Source organism: Sesamum indicum, unplaced genomic scaffold, assembly GCF_000512975.1.
Source record: "Sesamum indicum cultivar Zhongzhi No. 13 unplaced genomic scaffold, S_indicum_v1.0 scaffold00139, whole genome shotgun sequence".
Classification (NCBI taxonomy): Eukaryota; Viridiplantae; Streptophyta; class Magnoliopsida; order Lamiales; family Pedaliaceae; genus Sesamum; species Sesamum indicum.
Genome location: NW_011628057.1, coordinates 361,757 through 382,795, shown reverse-complemented (window position 1 = coordinate 382,795; position 21,039 = coordinate 361,757). Strand labels below are relative to the sequence as shown.

Here is a 21,039-nt window from a genome sequence, read left to right as displayed (position 1 = left end):
TTTATTATTATTTTTTTTTGTTCTATCTCACACTATAATTGTTATATACTCGTAAGAATCACGTGCACCTACAAATAGTTTTACTTTAAAAAAAGGGGATTGGTGATTGAAAGAATATTAAGTTAATTACTTAGAAATATGAAGAACAAGGTAGATTGGAAGGTGTTGGCTATATCGACAAAAGAGGAGCTGAAACAAGAAAGCTTGGAGAAGGATAGTTTGTAGTTTATTGCGTACTTTTTCTCTACACATATCATCTTCCTACAAGCCTAGCTGTAGTAGATGGTGGAAGGTTCTTGATCATACATTTGTGATTGTAATTGATAACTTGCTCAACAAATCATAACTATCTAGAAGATTTCTAAAAATTATCTAAAATATTTTTAGGTTTCTTTAAATATCTAAAATATTACTAAAAATCACATTAATTTTAATACTACCTCTTAATGTGTTTATGTGACATCCATATAATTTGATACCTAATTGAGACACTAATAATAATTATTAAAAAAATTTAATCATCGAGAACTATAAATTAAAATAATAATATATTAAAACTTGAATGGAGCAAATTGAAACTCATTAAAACTCGGACCACATGCATTTGACACACATGTTCGCCGCATTTGGTGGCATTAAAGTACCACATTTGAAACATAAACCACTACCAATCATCTGTCGCACAGTAAAACATACACATGTCTTGTGCCATAGCTACATAATTAAAAAATAAAATAAAATAAAATAATTAAGGAGAATATTATGTAAAAGACACAGATATAACATCTTTGCATCGCATAATTTATAAGAAAAACCCTCATAGCTAAGTACAACATGACAACTACAGAAAATAACATCTACACTGGCAAAAATAACAATTGCGTAAAGATTACGTTCAAATCAAGGACTCAAATGCGACCTTAATAACAAGTCATTTTTATTGTCATCAACAATTCTATTCTATAATACCAATCTAGATCAGTTCACTCGCATAACTTTTCTTGCTCCGTCATTGAACTCAAAATAGCAAAACAACTTGGTACTCCCATTACTAAAAATCCAAAAGAATTATTAAAGAATCTGTTCAGTAAGAAACTTATTGGAGTTACACGTTTGATCTGTACCACACAACCATTAAAAGAATCAAGCAATGATTAACCATCAGCAGCCCACTCCAACTATAATAACAAAATTAATACCTATTTCCCCAACAGAAAACTTACCCAAACATATCACTCAATTACAAACAAACAAACCACTAGAAAAATAAAAGAAGCCTAATGGAAAAAGAAAAAGGGAAAAAAAAAGGAAATATTACATACAAAATTACGTAATAGAGAATAAAAGTGAAACAAAGGAAGCTACCACAAGAAAAAATCTACTTTTTGCGATTAATTTGATCCCGCAAAATCTTATTCGAATAAAAAAAAATTAAATTTGTTGTGTATCGATACACAAGGTTGGTAACCTTCGGCCCTTAACCACCATTCCTGCATTACAAAAGTTAAATTTGGTCATATCGTGATACATATTTACCATGAATTTTGCCCCCACGTCCGTTTCCTTTTTTCATTTTCCTTGTATCTTTTTTTAAATTTGAACTACAATCCAAAGGAATTGAGCTGCACATATATAAATATTAGTAGATGTTTGATGATTTAGATTGGTCGATTGTAAATCAAAAAAATAAAGAGAGGTTAATAAGTGCTCAAGCATCACTTAATTCTTTTTTCCAATTAAACAAAATAGTAGTACAATTTGGTCCCTTCGATTATACTCATCGCACATGAACATGTGCAGCATGACCCATTTGCATATTCCATGCAACGAGACATATTGCAAAAATTCAGAGTCTCTATAATAGCAGACACTACAAAATGGCAATCATAATCATTACACATATACATGCACCAACCCATGAAAAATCTTGCCTAAAATGTATGATGCAACCGATACCGCCCATTTAGCTACATCAATAATTCTCAAATACCAAGGAAATAGCTCACTTCAAATTTTGAATCAAAGTATTGGATTATTTAATGTTAACCACAGATGATTGTGAATGAAGTTCCTCCATAGATATGGATAACAAAATTCAGCGGCAGCTACAAAAGTCATACATGTAAGGAAAGGAAAGAGGAACTCTAAGTGGGGGCTACCAAAAACATTAAAGCTCAGATTTCTATTACAAGAATCTCCAGAAAAATAAATATATGAGGCAGAAGTTGGGTATAACTTCCCATGAGAACATATCAACAGAATTTCAACACCTCCCTTGAATTTGAACACAGAAAGAAACAAAGGTAAATCTGGAGCAGCTCTTTTACCACTTCCTTGAATTTAACCTATAACTATGAAAGTAAAATGAAGCCAAGAAACAATTTTAAGGTTTCTAATTCATGCTTCACAAATCTTCTTACCAATAATATCAGGAGTGATTTTGATTTGAGAGAAGTCTATCCTAAACAAAGCATCAAGAAACATTAAACCATACAGCTTATCAAAAAATGCTTACCGCGCCCTTCATACTATCATTATCACCATCACCATCTTCTTCCTCATCACTTAAATCAAGATCTGCAAGCAACTCGTCTAATGGAACAGAAGGAACATCCTCACCATCAGTCATAGAAGCCATTTCTGATGGCTGGTATTCTTTGTTGCGGTAAAGGGACAGATTAAATCTTAAATCAGGGTTCTCCTCCAAATCTCTCAAGAACTGTTCATACTCTGAATTCATCTTCTCCTCATTATCTTTACCTCTGGAGGTATTATCAATCTCCATATTGAGAGACTTAAGCTTCCAGGAACGAGGTTTTCCCCGCCTCTTTTGGCGCTTCTCTTCATAGCTCTTTTTAATAAGTATCACATCTGGGAGCACAAGACCTTTGTACTTGTCCAATTCGATATCATTATTGTTGGCACCATATAAGTCATAACCAAGAGCATAATCGCCGGGATTCAAAATATGTCCCAAGTGTGTCCTCACATTAAAAATCGTGTCATTCTTTCCAAAATCAGATAAACGAGCTACTTGGGCATCAGCTAAAACATACTTTAAGCCACCAACATTGACTTCAGAAGAAACAGGCTCCACATCCAATACTATGTATTCAACCAGCTGCTTACTCGACAATAAGGCCTTAAATGATGATCTCCAATATTGCTCAGCATCCAGGAAGCTTTGCCTAAGGGTGAATGGATCTAATAGAGCTATGCTGTTGGTCACTTTGTTGCATATTACAAGTGGTCCGAAGTTTCCCAAGCTGACAGCAAGTTTAGGTGGAAGACAAATCAAATCCTCACGACAAATAGGGCTGATTTCAACCGAGAAAGTATACTTATAGTTGTAATTATTGCTCTTTGGATCATGAGACACAAGTTGTTTGTCATTACGACTCCTAATTGGAGTTACTTTGAGTATTGCTCCGTTGAGAACCTCTTTCTGGACCCTCAACTTGACTTTAATCCTCTTGGAGTGAGGTTCAGTCCAAATGAACTCTGCATGTACCAAACGAACCTTGTTCAAGTTCTTCAACCTCTTCACACAGAAGGTCAGTAGCTCTTTCGATTCCAGCTGAGCTTTGATCCAAGTCCTTGGTGGTTGCAAGTAAGTGTCACATTCAGGGCAATGGATGATAATAACATGCTTCTGAAGGCCTTCTGTTATGTCTACTTCGGACCGCAGGCATTTGGCACACATGTTCGCCGCATTTGGTTGCATTAAAATACCACATTTGCAGCATAAAACACTACCAATCGTCTGTGGCACAGTAAACATACCCATGTCTTGCGCCATAGCTACATAATTGGAAAAAAGAATAAGATAAATAATTAAGGGGATTGCATTGCATAATTTATAACAAAAAACCCTCATAGCTAAGTATCACATGACAACTGCAGATAATAACATCTAAACCGGCAAAAATAACTATTTTTCTTTTGTTTGATAAACTAGATTTGATGAGATTAGGGCAGACCTCTAGATGTTAGTGCAAATAAAAATAGCGAATGTTGCACAAAGATAGCAACAATTGTTCCTACGCCCTCATATGCCATACGAAAAATAAAAATCACCAATTTAACACAATTCATATAGTCTTTGGCTCAAAAAATCACAAGTAATAAACAATCTGACTGTAACACAGCTTACGTCCGTCAGGCATAATACGAGTTGATGGCAATTCCTTGAGCCGCTGCGCCGTGGCGGCGCTCCGTCCATTATTGGATTTAGTTATGCCGCCATCTCTGTTAACATCCAACGAGTGCTCCGGCTTCCCCGAAACGTTCACCGACCCCTCTTTCTTCTTCGCCATTTTCCCCAACCAACTCCACCAAGAAGGCGTAGCCGACGCGGGGAATAGAAAAGGGGTGATATGGGGGTCAGTAGGCTGGATATTCCCTAGGATTTCAATAGGTCGGTGCCAACAAACGGAAAAAAGAATGGCGACCTCCAGAGGTGGTGGCGCTTCTGAGAAGGAACTGGAGGAATTAGGTTCTAGTGAACTGGAGTTCTTACCGTGGGTTGTTTCACTAATTCAGTATTGAAGTTTTGTGGCTTGTTGGTTCTCTGGCTACGTTAGTTTTTGTTGACAACGAATTGGGCCTCTGGTGCCATATAAGATGCTTAGTACGCAGCACTAGTGGATGTTAGCCAGATTATAAAGATTTGGGACCTTAAGCCCAATTGGATCTTTAGAAAAAGTATCTAGAATTTGTAAATTGGATGGATCGATTCCCCCTTTTTCCCATTGATTCTGTCTCTAACAAGGGCCCAAACACCCTTGATCTCCTGATTTAATGAAGTGCTACTTTATGAATAAAAAAACAAAGTCCATGACTCGACACCATGGGGTTCAACGTTCAAGTGTTTAAGTCAAAATTAATAATCTGAACTTAAATTTTTATTATATTTATTAATTAAATAAAAAATGTAATAAAGATAGTTATTTATGCAAAAAGTAAGTAAATAAAGGTGTTTCGAAAGCTAAGATCAAACACACCCCTTAATATAACCAATGTACTTGCTGCAATATGATTTGAAGTTATTTCTCCTATAATAAAATGATCAAAAACCTTCAATACCCATACTTTAGGACCTTATAAGCATGTTATATGAAAAGTACAAAAAATAAAGCCAGCCACGACATTTAATATAGGATGGACAAATAATTATTTATAATTAATTATAATGAATAATAATAGAACAAAGGCTTAATCCACATTTTTAATCTTAAAAGTTTTTGAGTTTTAGATTTGTCATTTGAATGAAATTCATTGTTGTAACAAAAATTATTCACATTAATCTAATAATTCTAAGTTTTATAAACATAGAAGTGATTAAAAAAAGTTGATGGCTGATAAACTATAGTCTTCACCTTTACTTGTAAATTAAACTTCTTAATTATATTTGTGACAGTGGAAAGATATTCGCTAGGTAACATTTAACTTAAGATATTTTAGTCTAATATTTCACAAATCTTGAAAAGGGACTCTACATAAAATTAAATTAGCGCTCCAACGCTCTAGTCCATAAATGATGATGAAAACAAGAATTAAACTGAAAAAAACGTGATGTAAGGTAAGAATTCAGTGGCACACTATTTTTCAATAATGATTTTATGCTTGTGATATTAAGAAAATATTACTTTTTACTGAGAAGAGAGAGACCTTTTTATAACCCTCGATGATGGAGGCTTATCTCTCCAGATAAGGCCCCCTTGCTCAGAAAAGCTATCCTCATTATTTGTAGGGCAATTACAACAATCCGAACTTCTTCTATAAATATTTATGTTTCCTTTAGGGGTACTTCCCCTTTGAAGTGTTTCAATAAGGTTCATCCACGTGTCATTAAGGTCTTCCTTATGGCTAACTTGACTGCTACATGGAGGGCTTGATGGGCATCCACAATCCGTCTTGGGTTGTCTTAATCCCTTCAAGGCTCCCAAGGTCCTGCTAGCGGGTTGGGACTCCTTCGAAGGTTGATGGTAAAAGCCCCTTTTACTTTTAGGTTGTTGGGGAATTGTCTTTTTCATTGGGTTGTATTTCAAGTTAAATTTAATTTGACCTCCTGTAATATGATACAATATAAAAAAATTCCTCGTGAAAATTTAAATATAAAAGTTCACCATTATGTTATGAACAATGACTCACAATGTCCCTTGGTCAATTTAAATCTATTTTCTTTTAGAGACAACAATTAAAATGTCCCTTCAAGTCAACCTGGTCAACCTAAGCCTATTAAAATATACCTATAATATATCTATAATATATAAAAATTATTTAAAAAAAAATTTATATGAAAAATATATAGAAAAAAATTTATATAGAAAAAATATATCTATTAAAATATACCTATAAAATTATGTATATTCAAAGTTTTTATAGAAAAAAATAATTCTTTAGTCCGTTAAACATGCTTAATATTAATTTTAGTCCAATAATTAACCCATTTTTTTAATAAATTTATTAAGTTTTAAAAGATGAAATTTAGTCATTCAGTGGCCGATTTTTTTTTTTTTGACCGAAAATTGACATGGCATGCTTATATAGAAAAAATATATCTATTAAAATATACCTATAAAATTATGTATATTCAAAGTTTTTATAGAAAAAAATAATTCTTTAGTCCGTTAAACATGCTTAATATTAATTTTAGTCCAATAATTAACCCATTTTTTTAATAAATTTATTAAGTTTTAAAAAATTAAATTTAGTTATTCAGTGGCCGATTTTTTTTTTTTTGACCGAAAATTGACATGGCATGCCAAGTGGATATTTTTTTTATAATTTTTAATCCTACATGGCTTTAGAAAATGAGTTGGATCACAAGTTGGATAAATGATATTATAATAATTATTATAATTTATAAGAGTAAAATTATTATTTGAAAAAATAATAATCAAACCCCACCCCAGCCCATAGCCCGACTGGCTTCCCCTTCCTCCACCCATCAGACCCTAGGACTGCCCTAACCCTTGCCCTACCCCTCCAACCCCTCCCCACAGCCCCCGTCTGGGCGACGTCGTTGCCCTGGCTATTGGGTGACTGTCGTGCCTAGGAGTGAGGAAGGCCACGACGGCTTTTTTTCTTAAATCAATTTAATTAAAAGAAAATATTGTATTAAAAATATTAATATAATTATATATTTACGTATAAAATAATATTTATATATTATTTTAAGATTTATTGAATTATATATTATATAATATATCTATTAATATATATATATATAAGTATATATATATATATATATATGAATGAAGTGTTTTTACCCCAATTTCTCAATTGTGACCAAATATAAATTTTCTATAATTTTGAATTTTTATTAATTATAAAAATTCTCTATTTGGTAAGTAGGCATTAATAGCATAAGTCATAATTTTCAATCCATTTGACATATTTAATATGTGATGTTGATAATATTTATTCTAATATAATAAGATAAGATATAGATATAAATTCCAATACCCCGCATATATATTTTTAGTGCACATTATATATCGATTTTATTTTATAATTTAATTAAACTTTTACGCTGCATTCTAATTATTTTTCTTTAATGCGAAGAGATCTTCACTTCATTTGCTTATTTGAATTAAAAAATATAGCTAATTAACTTTATTTATATTTACTAACATTATTTAATTTTAATTCATACTTTTGAAATGAACTTTTCAGAAATTATTATTTTCAAACATTACATAAATATATATTTTTCAAAATTCTAGAAAATATGTAAAATTTTCAGAAATTACAGCAAAATGCACAAAAATTATCTTTTATTATTTTTTGAAATTTATATTTTTGATATAATCATCTTTATTCTATCTCAACACATATTTATAAAACTGAAATAATTTTTTAAATTGGGCATATCTATTATTATTTATATTTGACCGCAATAGTTTGACAAAATTTCTAGAATTAATCGTACAAATTGTTCTATTATTATATAGATTTGTCCTCAATTGGTCAAATTGGATCAAAAATCTAATCAATTGGTTTAATTTTAACAAGAATTAATTTATTTAAAAATATCAGTTAACAAAGGAACTAAATACATAAAATTTTGATTGTCAGTTAATTTAAACTGTGGATTGCTTTTCAATCTTAATATTACTTTTAAATATATTATACTAATTTTCTAATGTACCTATAACAATTCTTTAATAATCTTTCACTTAACTTATGTAAAAATAATTATAAAATATTATTTTAATTGTAATTAAATTGCACGGGCAACACACTAGTTATACATATATTTAATTTTGACTCTTTTCCAATTTTTATAGAATTTTGATTTTTATTATAATAAATATTCCTATTGGTTGGTTTAAAATTGGTAAGGTAATAAGTGTTTTTTAAAATACAAAATTTTAATTAATTTAGACCATCAATGTTATTGTTTATTATTTATATTACCATATTTAATTTACTTAATCATTCTACGTTTTGCAATGGAAATCAGCAAGTTTTAGCATGCCTTAAAATTAGCAATTAATGTTTTAATCTTGCATACTTTTCATACAAATATACTACATACACAATCATATAATTATATGATTTTAGATTCATATAATTTTACATCAACGTTAACTGCCTTAAAATTAGCCATCACTATTTTAACATTGCAAATTTTCCATAAAAATATACCATATTTTAATTATTCATTCTATATTAATTATTGATTATAATATTAGTTACTATGTTGCAATCAGTAAGTCCATTAGTTAATTTTAGCAGAAATTCTGTTTTTTTTACAAAGTTCAGTTACCAAATTAAATTTATATAATTTTGCAAAATTTGCATGAAAAAATCTAATTGATTGATTTAAGTTTAGTAGAAATGATAATGTTTTTTAAGGGAATGTTTTTTTTTGGTCCATTAACTTTGTTTGCGATTACTTTTAGTACACTAACTTTCGTTGTTATGACATTTTGACCAATAATTTACAGAAATAAGTCATTAAGCATAGCGGCGAATGGAAATTGGATTTTTTGCTGGAAAATAGTGCACATGCTCTTTAATTTGGGGATTTTTAGTCCCATGTGGCACTATAGTGTTACATGATACTTGAGGTGGCAATTTTTTGGGGGGAAAATGTTAGTTTTCCCTCTCAAAGCCAATTACCAACTAATAAAAAGAGAAAAAATACCATTTCTTCCCCATTTTGCTTTCATCTGTAAAACTTTTCATGGAATTTCTATTTAACTACTGTACATGGAAATCAAATAAATTCTGTAATATCCAAGAACTTGACAAATCATAATTTTCACATAAACATAAACTCTTACCTTGATCCATTACTTGAAATTACTTGCAGATCATCGAGAACTCTTTAAGTGTAGATTATCCTCAAGCCTCTCCTTTCAGTTCTTCTTGATGGTTAGAAGTATATGTTAGACTATGGAATTACATAAGACCTTTTTACTTACAACCATTAGTCCAACCTTTACAATTCTTTATGAAGTAGAGAAGAGGGTATCTGGACCTTTGGTTGTAATCCAATTCAACGCTAACTTAACCATCAAAGTTAGACCTTTCAATTACCACCATAAAATATTCTTAATGTGCACTCTACACTTTATGTCACATGGACCACAATGATTGTAATATAAAATATTCTAACATTCTCCCACTTGGTTCAAGTGACAGTTTGAAGCTTTAGGGAAAAGTGCATTCTGAAATTCAACTGTAATAGAATTGAAACTAATGGATCATGGCGGTCACATGTTACTACAGGAACATGATCCCTTCCATGTACCACAAATCAATTTCAATTCAAAATTTCTTTTGTTTTGAGAAATACCATAAGCTTCAACTTTAATGTCTTGTAAATAAGACTCAACATGTTATCTTACAATGCATGTGTATAACCTTTCTAGATAACAAGATAAATATAATAGAAACAACACTTTAATCGAATTCAGAGTATCATACCATCGTGAGCAACATCATTTTACTGTATGCATATGTTAATAACTTTATGCTAACAAGAACTTTGCTATTATACCCATACTTTCAACATGTCCGGAAAATATCTTAGGTGGTAAACCCTTAGTCAGTAGATCCACTACCATAAGATCTGTATATTAGTGCTCAATTGATACTCGATGTTTCTGCACCTCTTCCTTTACTGAAACGTACTTTAATTCCATGTGTTTTGCACCTTTAGAGTACTTGTCATTCTTTGAGAAGAAGACAACTGCGAAATTATCACAATAAATTCTCAACGACTTGGCTATACTATCAACAATCCCAAGTCCTGAGATAAAGTTCCGCAATCACAATCCATGAACAGTGGCCTCAAAGCATGCCCCAAATTCAGCCTCCATAGTGGAAGTAGCAATGACAGATTATTTTCCACTTTTCCATGATACAGCTCCTTCAGCTAATAGGAACAGTAACCGAATGTTGATTTTCTGGTGTCTACACATCCGGCATAATCTGAATCTGAATATCCAATTACCTCAAGATAATTGGATCTTCTGTACATTAACATGTGGTCCTTGGTTCCTTGTAAACCGAAGGACTTTCTTTGCAGCTTTTCAGTGGTCCATCCCGGAATTACTTTGATATCGACCAAGCATACTAACAACAAAATTGATATCTGGTAGAGTACATGTTTGAACATACATGAGACTCCCAACCAATGATGCATAGGGAAATGATTCCATTTCCTTTCGTTCCAAATCATTTTTAGGACATTGCATTTGATAAATTTGTCCTCTTTCTGTATTGAAACAATCCCTGCGGAACATTTATCCATTTTGAATCTTTATAAGACTTTGTGATATAACCTTTCTGAGACAATCCCAACAGTCCTTACAATCTGTCCCGGAATATTTCTATTCCAATCACACAGGATGCCTTACCCATATCTTTCATTTCAAAGTTCTTAGAAAGAAACTTCTTTACATCATGTAACATACCAGTGTCATTTGTAGCAAGTAAAATGTCATCAACATACAGGACCAAAATAACAATATAGCTCCCACTGAATTTCATATAGATGCATCGGTCAACAATGTTCTCTATAAATCCATAAGATGTAATGGTATTATTAAACTTAAGATACCATTGATGGGAGGCTTGTTTTAGTCCGTATATTGATTTCCTCAACTTACACACCATAGTTTCTTTTTCTGTGGCCAGAAAACCTTCCGGTTGTTCCATATATACTTCCTCCTCTAAGTCACCATTCAGAAAAGCGGCCTTTACATCCATCTGGTGAAGCTCTAAATCGTAATGAGCTATCAGAGCCAAAATAATTCTTAAGGAATCTTTCTTAGAAATTGGAGAGAAAGTTTCCTTATAATCGATACCATCTTTTTGAGTGTAACCTTTAGCAACGAGTCTGGCTTTATACCTTTCAATGTTGCCTTTCGAGTCCCGCTTAGCCTTAAAGACACACTTATAGCCAACTCGTTTGTAACCTTCAGGCAACTCTATCAAGTCCCAGACATTATTGTTACTCATTGACTTTAATTCTTCTTTCATGACATCGATCCACTTTTCAGAATTACTATATTCTATGGCTTGTTGGAATGTGACAGGATCCTTATCAATGCTCAAATCACATTCATGCTCGAGAGAATAAATCACATAATCATCAGAGATAGTTGATCTTCTTTGCCTTTCAGATCGTCGTATCATGGCTTTCTTTTGTGATTCATTTATCTCCGACACACTATTCATTTGTTCATTGTGTATACATTCAAGATATGGGTTAGGAACTTCTATTTCTTGTTCCGTAGTGTCGCGTGACTGTGATGCAACACAGGAACATGAATAACATCATTAGATATAATGGGTGAAGATGCTTCAACCCGTATCTCATTGATGTCAACCTTTTGTAGTTCCTCACTCCCACAAATATGTCCATTCTCAATGAACCGAGCATTGCCTGTCTCAACTATTCGTGTACTATGATTAGGACAATAAAATCTATACCCCTTAGATTTCTCAGGATAGCCAATGAAATAACCACTGGTTGTCCTATCATCAAGCTTCTTTTCATGTGGGTTATATATTCTCACTTCAGCTGGACAACCCCAAATACGGAGATGCCTCAAGCTCGGCTTCCTACCAGTCCACAGTTCATAAGGAGTCTTAGGAGCTGCCTTACTAGGAGCCCGATTGAGAAGATATGTAGCAGTCTTTAAAGCATACATCCACAATGAAAGAGGTAAAGAAATATTGCTTAACATACTCCTAACCATGTCCATTAATGTACAATTCCGCCTTTCAGCTACACCATTATGTTGAGGTGTACCAGGCATTGTATACTGTGCACAAATGCCTCGACTTTCAAGGAACTTTGCAAATGGACCAGGATTTTGTCCAGTCTCATTAAACCTTCCATAATACTCACCACCCCTATCAGATTTCACGATTTTCACTTTTCTATCTAGTTGTCTTTCTACCTCATTAATGAACACCTCAAGGATGTCAACTGACTGAGACTTGTCATGCAGCAGATATAAATAACCATAACGTGAGAAATCATCGATAAAAGTGATGAAGTACTTTTCGCTACTCCAAGAAGGAACGTCAAAAGGGCCACGTATATCAGTATGAATGATCTCTAATAGCTGAGTGCTTTTTGTGGCTAGTTTCTTTACTGTATGTGTGGTTTGTTTTTCTTTTATACATTCCACACACGCCTCTAGATTAGTAAAATCCAACTGGTGAAGTATTTCACTTTTCACTAACCTCATGATTCTTTCCTTGGAAATATGACCTAGTCTTTGATGCCACAATGAAGCAGAATTTTCATTATGTGCACTACATGTAATACCAATACTGTGCTTAATGTTAAACAGGAAATCAGAGAACTTTTCATCAAGATTAAAACGATACAATCCATTAAGCAAAGTACCAGAACCACAACAGTACCTTTTCTTTAACAACTTAAATGTACCATGTGTAATCTTAAAACATAAGCAAGTATTATCCCGTACTGAAACAGAAACTAAATTTCTAGCGCACTCAGGTACATAGAGACACTTTTCTAGATCTAAATGACACTCAGTGTCCAATATCAATCTGTACGTCCCTATACCCTTGATGCGTGCCTTCATTTTGTTTCCCATAAACAAGTGTTGTTCAGTTCCGTTTATGGGCTGGATTGAACAGAATCCTTGTGTAACATGAGACACATAAGTAGTAGCACCAGAATCTAACCACTAGGTATTAAAAGGAACTTCAATAAGATTTGATTTGAAACATACAGAAACATAATGTATACCTTTCTTTTAGAACCAAACCTTCTTTTCGGGCAATCTTTCTTTACATGCCCAAGTTTTCTACAGAAGTAACATCTCTGCTCTTTATGGACATGACCCTTATTGACCTTCATTGGGGTCTTTCCTTTACCCTTACCCCTTTTTCTTGGTTTTTCTTTACTGCTGCTAGCACTATCATTAACTGTGAGGTGGACAGAGTGTTCCTTTATTTTCTTCAATCTCCCTTCCTCCTAAATCAACATGGCTTTAAGCTCTTGAAAGTTCCATTTTTCTTTTTATGGTGTTATAATTCACCTGGAACTGGCCAAACTCAGTAGGAAGAGAATTGATAATAAACTGTACTAAGAATGAATCGCTCACATCCATCCCCAGAGCCTTCAACATTGCTGCTAGATTTGACATCTCAATCACATGATCATGAATGCATCACAACCAATTAAACATCTTCGTGGTCAGCTCATTCATGAGGCTCCCAACAATGGACTTATCTGAAATGTTCGATTTGGGAATACTCCTTTAGTTTCAGTCTTAGGCATCGATGGCTTTACTGATTCTGCCATGGTCATCCTCATCAAGTTTAAGCCCAACCAATTAGACTTTTCCCAAGCCTCAAAGTATGACTTTTCGGCTGCCGTGCTGGTATCAGTTATGCTTTGGGCTTTCCTTCAGTAACTACCGCTAAATCCAAATTCATAACACCCAATTGAAAATGAATTTGTTTAGACCATTCAGCGTAGTTAAGCCCGTTATACTTGATAACAGAGTTACTCGATGCGAACATGTTCAGTGATGCTGCAAGACATTAATACATCTCAATACTGTAATGCATTGAGTTTAACTGTACTAGATCCAGACAATCATACACCAAAACTTTAAACACATATTCAAGTTAACCTATGGGTTTTCCTTAAATTCACAGATAACTATAATAATGCCGAATAATTTTCTTTTATGGATAATCAAATAAACATGAATATTATCTTTGGATAAAAAAACATGTCTATTGATTAATCCCTATAATGTCATTGATTATATTGCAATGATCCACCTTTGGGTGACCTCCAAGCAGCATAATCAAAAAACCTAATTGTTCAATCAAAACTTTAATGGCATCCTGAACAATTCGAATAAGTTTAGTTTATATGTTTAATTATCATTTCAACCAGGCCACTTTGGTGACTAACAAGCTAGTGCTTGAATATATACAAACCGTACAATTTGTGTAAACATATCACAAATATAAACTTTACATGTAAAAGCCAAACACATGTATGTGCATAAATTAATATCCATTAAAATGTCAGATATTCATAACATTCATCAAACATTAGAAAATATTATGTCAAAACAAATATGACAATCCTGAAATAATGGGAAAACAACTAACTTCAAATCCTTTTGGCACATACATATATATGATAATAGAAGCAAGCATTTCATGATAAACTGTATCAAATCAGAAACCTATATGCATCAATAATACCTTAAATATTGATTATCAAAGATTAAATCGCAGGGGAATACGATTCATAAACTATGATGGATCAAAATTTTCATTAGAACATTAAGACTTGTTAAATAATCGGGCTCTGATAACACATGTAAAACTTTTTATGGAATTTCCATTTAACTACTGTACATGGAAATCAAATAAATTCTGTAATCTCCAAGAACTTCACAAATCATAATTTTCACATAAACATAAACTCTTACCTTGATCCATTACTTGAAATTACTTGCAGATCACCGAGAACTCTTTAAGTGTAGATTATCCCCTCTAGCCTCTCTTTTCAGTTCTTCTTAATGGTTAGAAGTGTATGTTAGACTATGGAATTACGTAAGATCTTTTTACTTACAACCATTAGTCCAACCTTTATAATTCTTTATGAGGTAGAGGAGAGGGTATCTAGACCCTTGGTTGTAATCCAATTCAATGCTAACTTAACCATCAAAATCAGACCTTTCAATTACCACCATAAAATATCCTTAACGTGCACTCTACACTTTATGTCACATGGACCACAATGATTGTAATATAAAATATTCTAACATCATCCTCATCCCGTCTTCAAAACATGTCTACCATCTTAAGACCAATTTTGTGCTACTGTGGAAAGGGAGCTATGGTTAGGACTTCATGGACTAATGAGAACTCAGATAGAAGGTTCCGTTCTTGTGACGATTACAAGGTTATTCTCTCATTTTTCTCCTTGAAATTTTCATTTTTCTTCTCGATTTTTCTGCATTTTTTAATTGGTTTTCCTCGATTTTTTTTGCAATTTTCTGCCCATTTTTGTCAGTTAAATGTTTCTCATTTTTCTGCAATTTTTTGCCGATTTTTCTTAGTTAAATGCTTTCATTTTTCTATAAAATTTTGCCCATTTTTCTCAGTTAAATGTTCTCATTTTTATGCAATTTTTTGCCCATTTTTCTCAGTTATTTTTCTGCAAATTTTTCCTCATTTCTTGTGTAGACCAAAGGATGTGGATTTTTTTTATTGGAAAGATCCACCAATGTGTGCTCGGGCAAAGGTTGTAATCCCTGAATTGCTAGCAAAATATTCCGGATACGAAGCTAAGATTGAAGAAATGAAGAAGATTGAGCAGGATTTTGCAAAGCTGAAAAGAAAACGTAGAAAATGGAAATTAATTTATGTATTTGTCATTCTTATTTTCTGCTTTAGGTTCTACTTTGTGTAGGATGTGTGTAATTTAAGTTTATTTTAGTAGGGTGTATGTAATTTAAGTGTATTTAAGTAGAATTTGGTATCAAATGCTTTTGGTGAATGTATTTATGAATTGTTTATCAATCTATACTTTTTAAAGTTTGGTGTTGATTAAGGGATGGGAATGGGACTGTAATTGCATTTTCAATTCCTGCCAATTGCATTTTCAATTTCTGCACACATACACAAGTTTCTGCAATTGGAACAAAAATTACACATCAAATTTCTGCATATATACAATTGGGATATGAAATTTCTGCACACATACAATTGCAACATGAAATTTATGCACAATTTCAATATCAAATTTCTGCACACATACAATTAGAACATGAAATTTCTGCACATCAAATTTCTACACAATTAGAACATCAAATTTCTGCACATGAAATTTTTGCACATCTACATTTCCAGTTTCATAACATTTTCCAAACTATACAGTTTCAGTACATTTCTGCCAATACATTTTTGCCAAAAAGAATACAAGTCTCTACCAAAAGATTATTGGTTTTTTGCCAATGCATTACAAGTTTTAGGCATTTTTCTTGCCTTTTTGCAGTTCACTTATGGCATTACTAATATTTGATAAAAGTAACAAATTTTTCCCCCCTTTGACAATAGATGGGGTTGATCCTGGACTCTCTTACTCATCCACTGAATTTCTATCCACTTCAGCATCAACAAAAGAAGCTGGCTCCTTAATTTTCATTCATTTCTGGCACTGTTGAAATTGCTCAAACACACTTGGTGCAGTTGCAGATGGTTTTGGAGCTTTTCTATTATGAAGTTTTGTAGTCACAGGAGCAGTAATTGGGATATGTCCCTATATAGAACCCACACACAACCATTAAAACAACAACACAAGAGCAATAATTTTGGAGATAATGAAGCAAATAGAATCTTACACTTCTTGTTCTCCTATGCAATATAGGTTCTGCTTCTTGCATGATTGCCTTACCCTTTCTTCTAACCTATAAAATTTTACAAAAAATTAAAAAGATTAAAAAAATGACAGAAAATATGCCAAAATAAAACAATTACAGAAAAATGTACCTGCATTTTCTCTGGTTGTCCTGTTGGAGGGACTTGGCTAGAAGCATCAGGGATACACTCATTTGATGCAGTTTTGGTAGCACAACCTCTAGCATTATGTCCTTGGCAGCCACATTTTTCACACTTACAGTGGTTTCCACCCTTATTAGAGTTTAATTCGTCACCACTCCATATCAAATTCGACTCACCTGACAGGTTACCTAAATCCTCATCTTCCATGACCATTCCTGCATCTATGTCCTCCATCCTTGCTTCATTCCTGATCACATTATCTACTAGTTCCTCCTTATCCTCCTGAATTGGACAATCATCATTTTCAACTGCCACATCTTCCTCTTTATATTGATCTTCTTTCATTTTATATTCATACTCACTGTCACTATCATCAAACTCCTCACCCCCTGAAGAAAACTCATTGTCATCTAAGCCAACCACAACTTCATCCCCCTCAGACTCATTACCCTCCTGAGCAACTATCTGCCCATTTATATAGATATCTAGCTCCCTCAAATGCTGAAATTTAACAAATATATCATTCAAGGCTAAAGTTGAAGTTATTTGTTACAGCACTTTCCATTCTTTTATAAAATAAGTCTTATCCCCTCTAATTCCCACATAGTTGCCTAACTCATTCAATGTACCAAGGACCATATATTGTACTCAACATTATCAAATTTATAGGTTTTCCCTCCCATGTATCCTGTTTTTCTCATACTCTCCCATAATGAATACTCATTGTAATGAGCCCACTACTGTTGGTTGGAAAAAAGAAAAACAAAGAAAAAAAAGAACAACAGAAATAACATTGTCAAAAAAAGAACAACAACAAAAATAATACAAAAAATCATAGAAGAAAACACAAACGTGGAGGGACCAACATGCATACCAGCACACAACATTTAATAATAGAAGAAACCACACAATAATTCAACTACAGATAGCTACTACATAGCCCTAGTTTTAATAGAATAACATCTTCAACCATCGCCCGAGTGAGTTTATTTGAAAGGCAGTAGAAATTCCAACACCAAAATATGAGCAGAAGGAGTTGCAGTTTTGCACTTATGAAGAACTAAAAGTCAAAGACACATATGTGGTCCTAAAAAAGAAAGAGGATTTAGAGTCCTAAAAAGTGCATGTGGCTGGAGGTGAGATCCCAGTTATGAACAAATTCCAGAAAAAATATAGGAGGAAATTTACAAGATAATTCGCATCTACGCAAATAACAAATAGAACAAAGCCAAAAATCCAGATAACCTAGTTCTAGCATCCATTACATATGAATTTAAAAGAATTCCTACTCAAGAATGTGAATTATTTCATATCCTCAATGACCACAACATTCAAACTGCTTTTATAGTTTGCAGGACATGCAAAGGACTATACTAATAAATGTATCTTTCCAACATGTACCAACACACAACTTTTAATACATGAAGGGACCACAATCTGCCAACATGCTTTTAATAATAGAAGAAACCACAATATGCCGATATGCTTGTCGAACAAAAATAAATTTAAAAGTACAAAACAAATTAAAAAAATAGTGTTCACATGTGAAAAGACAACACCTGTAACACTAAAAACAAACATCATTCAACACAATTTTTAGTCATGGGTGGTTGACAAAGACAATACACAAAATCTATTTATAATCTAGTAAAAAACTACGCTACTTAGGGATGAAAACTAACCGTAATCGAAAGAGGATCTCCATTGAGGGATGGATCTCTCATCACCACCATTTTAGTAGCAAAAATTTTAGATTTTACACAATAATAGAGTGAAATCGTAAAAGAGGGGAGAGAAATTAAGGCTAAAGAATTTGGGGAGTTCTGCTTCTGTTCGTTCTGTTTTTGAAGAATTTAACTGAGAAGAGTCACGTGCTTTGCACGTGATTTATAATTTAACAAGTTGTACATGTCATTGTGTATGTGGAAATACACGTGACCATACTGGCTGCTTTTTCACCATGGCCTTGCCAAATCAGCCGGACAATTGGCATTATAATCATAATTTGTATTTTATTGACCCATTTCTGTAAATTATTGGTCAAAATGTGATAACAACGAAAGTTAGTGTAGTAAAATTAATCCGGACAAAGTTAATGGGCCAAAATTTTTTTTTCCCTATTTTTTAATTTTAAAAAGTTCAATTGCCAAATTAGATCCTAAAATTTTGCATGAACGTAAGGAAGCCCTTGTTACCATATTTTATAACACCAAAATTAAGGAATAATTAATGGAATCTATTCAAAATTTCATAATATAACAAAAGCAACCTGTTGAAATTGTGGTCTATGACCATTTAAGTAGGCCTAAAGTCTAGCCCCTTCTCAATTGGATGGCTCTTATCTTGCCAAGCTGCTCGGCCCACTAAGCAAAAAACAGCCCATCAACCAGCCCGGTTCATTATCCTCACCCGACCCGAAACATTTTATTTAAAGGTTTCTACCCTAACCCTAACTCTCATTTGCCGCTCTCTCCTCTTCTCTTCTTCTTTGGCAGGGGCCAATTCTTAGTTTTCTCCCCCATTCTCTGGTTCTTCTCCATTTTCAGTTTGCAATGTATTTGGAAGCTCCTTCCACCGCCCAAATCTCCTTATTTCTCTTATATTTTACATTTATAAAATACCTCATTGATTTGAAATTAAATAATAACCAACCTACGAGAAAAATCGAAAGTTTGCTAGATTTTTGTGATATTTTTTCTTAGTGGCTGAAATTGCTGCTTTGTGAATATCACCTTGGTGGGAATATTGAGCAACCGTGAGTTGGTTGCTGACCTTTTATGGCCGCGAGCTTGCCACTCTGGATCTCGGCTCTCTAAGCCTATTTACCACTTTCTTATATCCTGTTCTTATTTTAGTTGCTTATTCTTGTATTGTTTTTAAATCGATTTGCATATTATAAGGGTTGAAAAACCCAGAATCTCTGTAATAGTTGGTCAGGGTTAAAGTTTTTAGGCTACAGCTGAAGAGATTAACTCCTAACAATGGTATTAGAACCATAAGGTTCTGATTTTTTCGGTGGCGATAATCTCTAAAATCTCTCATTTTATTTTCTGCAAAATATTATACTGCTATTTTTTGTGTGCTTTGAAGAAAATATTTTTCTGCTGCAATTTGAGTATTTATGTCGCTTGGTGAATATTTTCTGTCAATTAATATTGCTATAGTTATGCCGAAAATTTTCTGTCGATATTGCTACATTCTACTGTGAAAATTCCCTGTTGATTAATATTCTGGAATTATTTTTCTTGGTGCGAAATGTTGAATATTATTCTGCTTCTATGATATTATTATGCTTAGTGCATTTTCTGTAAATCCAATACCTAAACTCCCTATCAATAACTCACCTAGCCGAACCCTTTAGGTCGGCGGGTATCTAGTTGAGCTTGGCCTAGGATCCCCTTATTATTTCTGTAATATCTTTTAAATTATTATCTATATTACTCCTGTTATATATATTTTCTATTAAATGTCGGGTTACAATTTGCAACCCTTAGATTGAGAAATCTGATTTTGCAATTTGACAACAAAAAATGAAAAGGATTTTGATTCAACAAAAAGTATTTAAAGTCATTTATGAAAAATATACAGATAAAAAGCTTGAAAATGATGAATTTTCTTATTCCTCTATTATTTTAATTTTTTCTGATATTGTATTAAGAAAGGTAGGTTAGCAAGACTCTACAAAAGACTTATGGAATAAATTAGAAGAGCTTTATATAGAAACCTCATTACTTAGTAAATTATTTCTATTCGAAATTTTTAATCATTATAAGCTAGACTTATCTAAAAAATATAGAAAAAGATATAGATGATTTACTAAATTAATTTAAGACATAAAGCTAACTGGTGATAAGAATATAGATGACTATACCCCTATTAATTTATTAAATGCAATTCCTGAAACTTATAGTGATGTTAAGAAAACAATAAAATATGGTAGATATAATATAAGTTTCGATATAGTAATTAATGGTTTAAAAATAAAAAAAATAAATTTAA

The 21,039-nt window shown here is 32.7% G+C and overlaps 1 pseudogene; it reads right to left on the bottom strand.

The window, feature by feature from the left end:
• Nucleotides 1-2,053: 2,053 nt before the first annotated feature.
• Nucleotides 2,054-4,566, bottom strand: LOC105179302 (annotated as a pseudogene).
• Between the last annotated feature and the right edge of the window lie 16,473 nt (nt 4,567-21,039).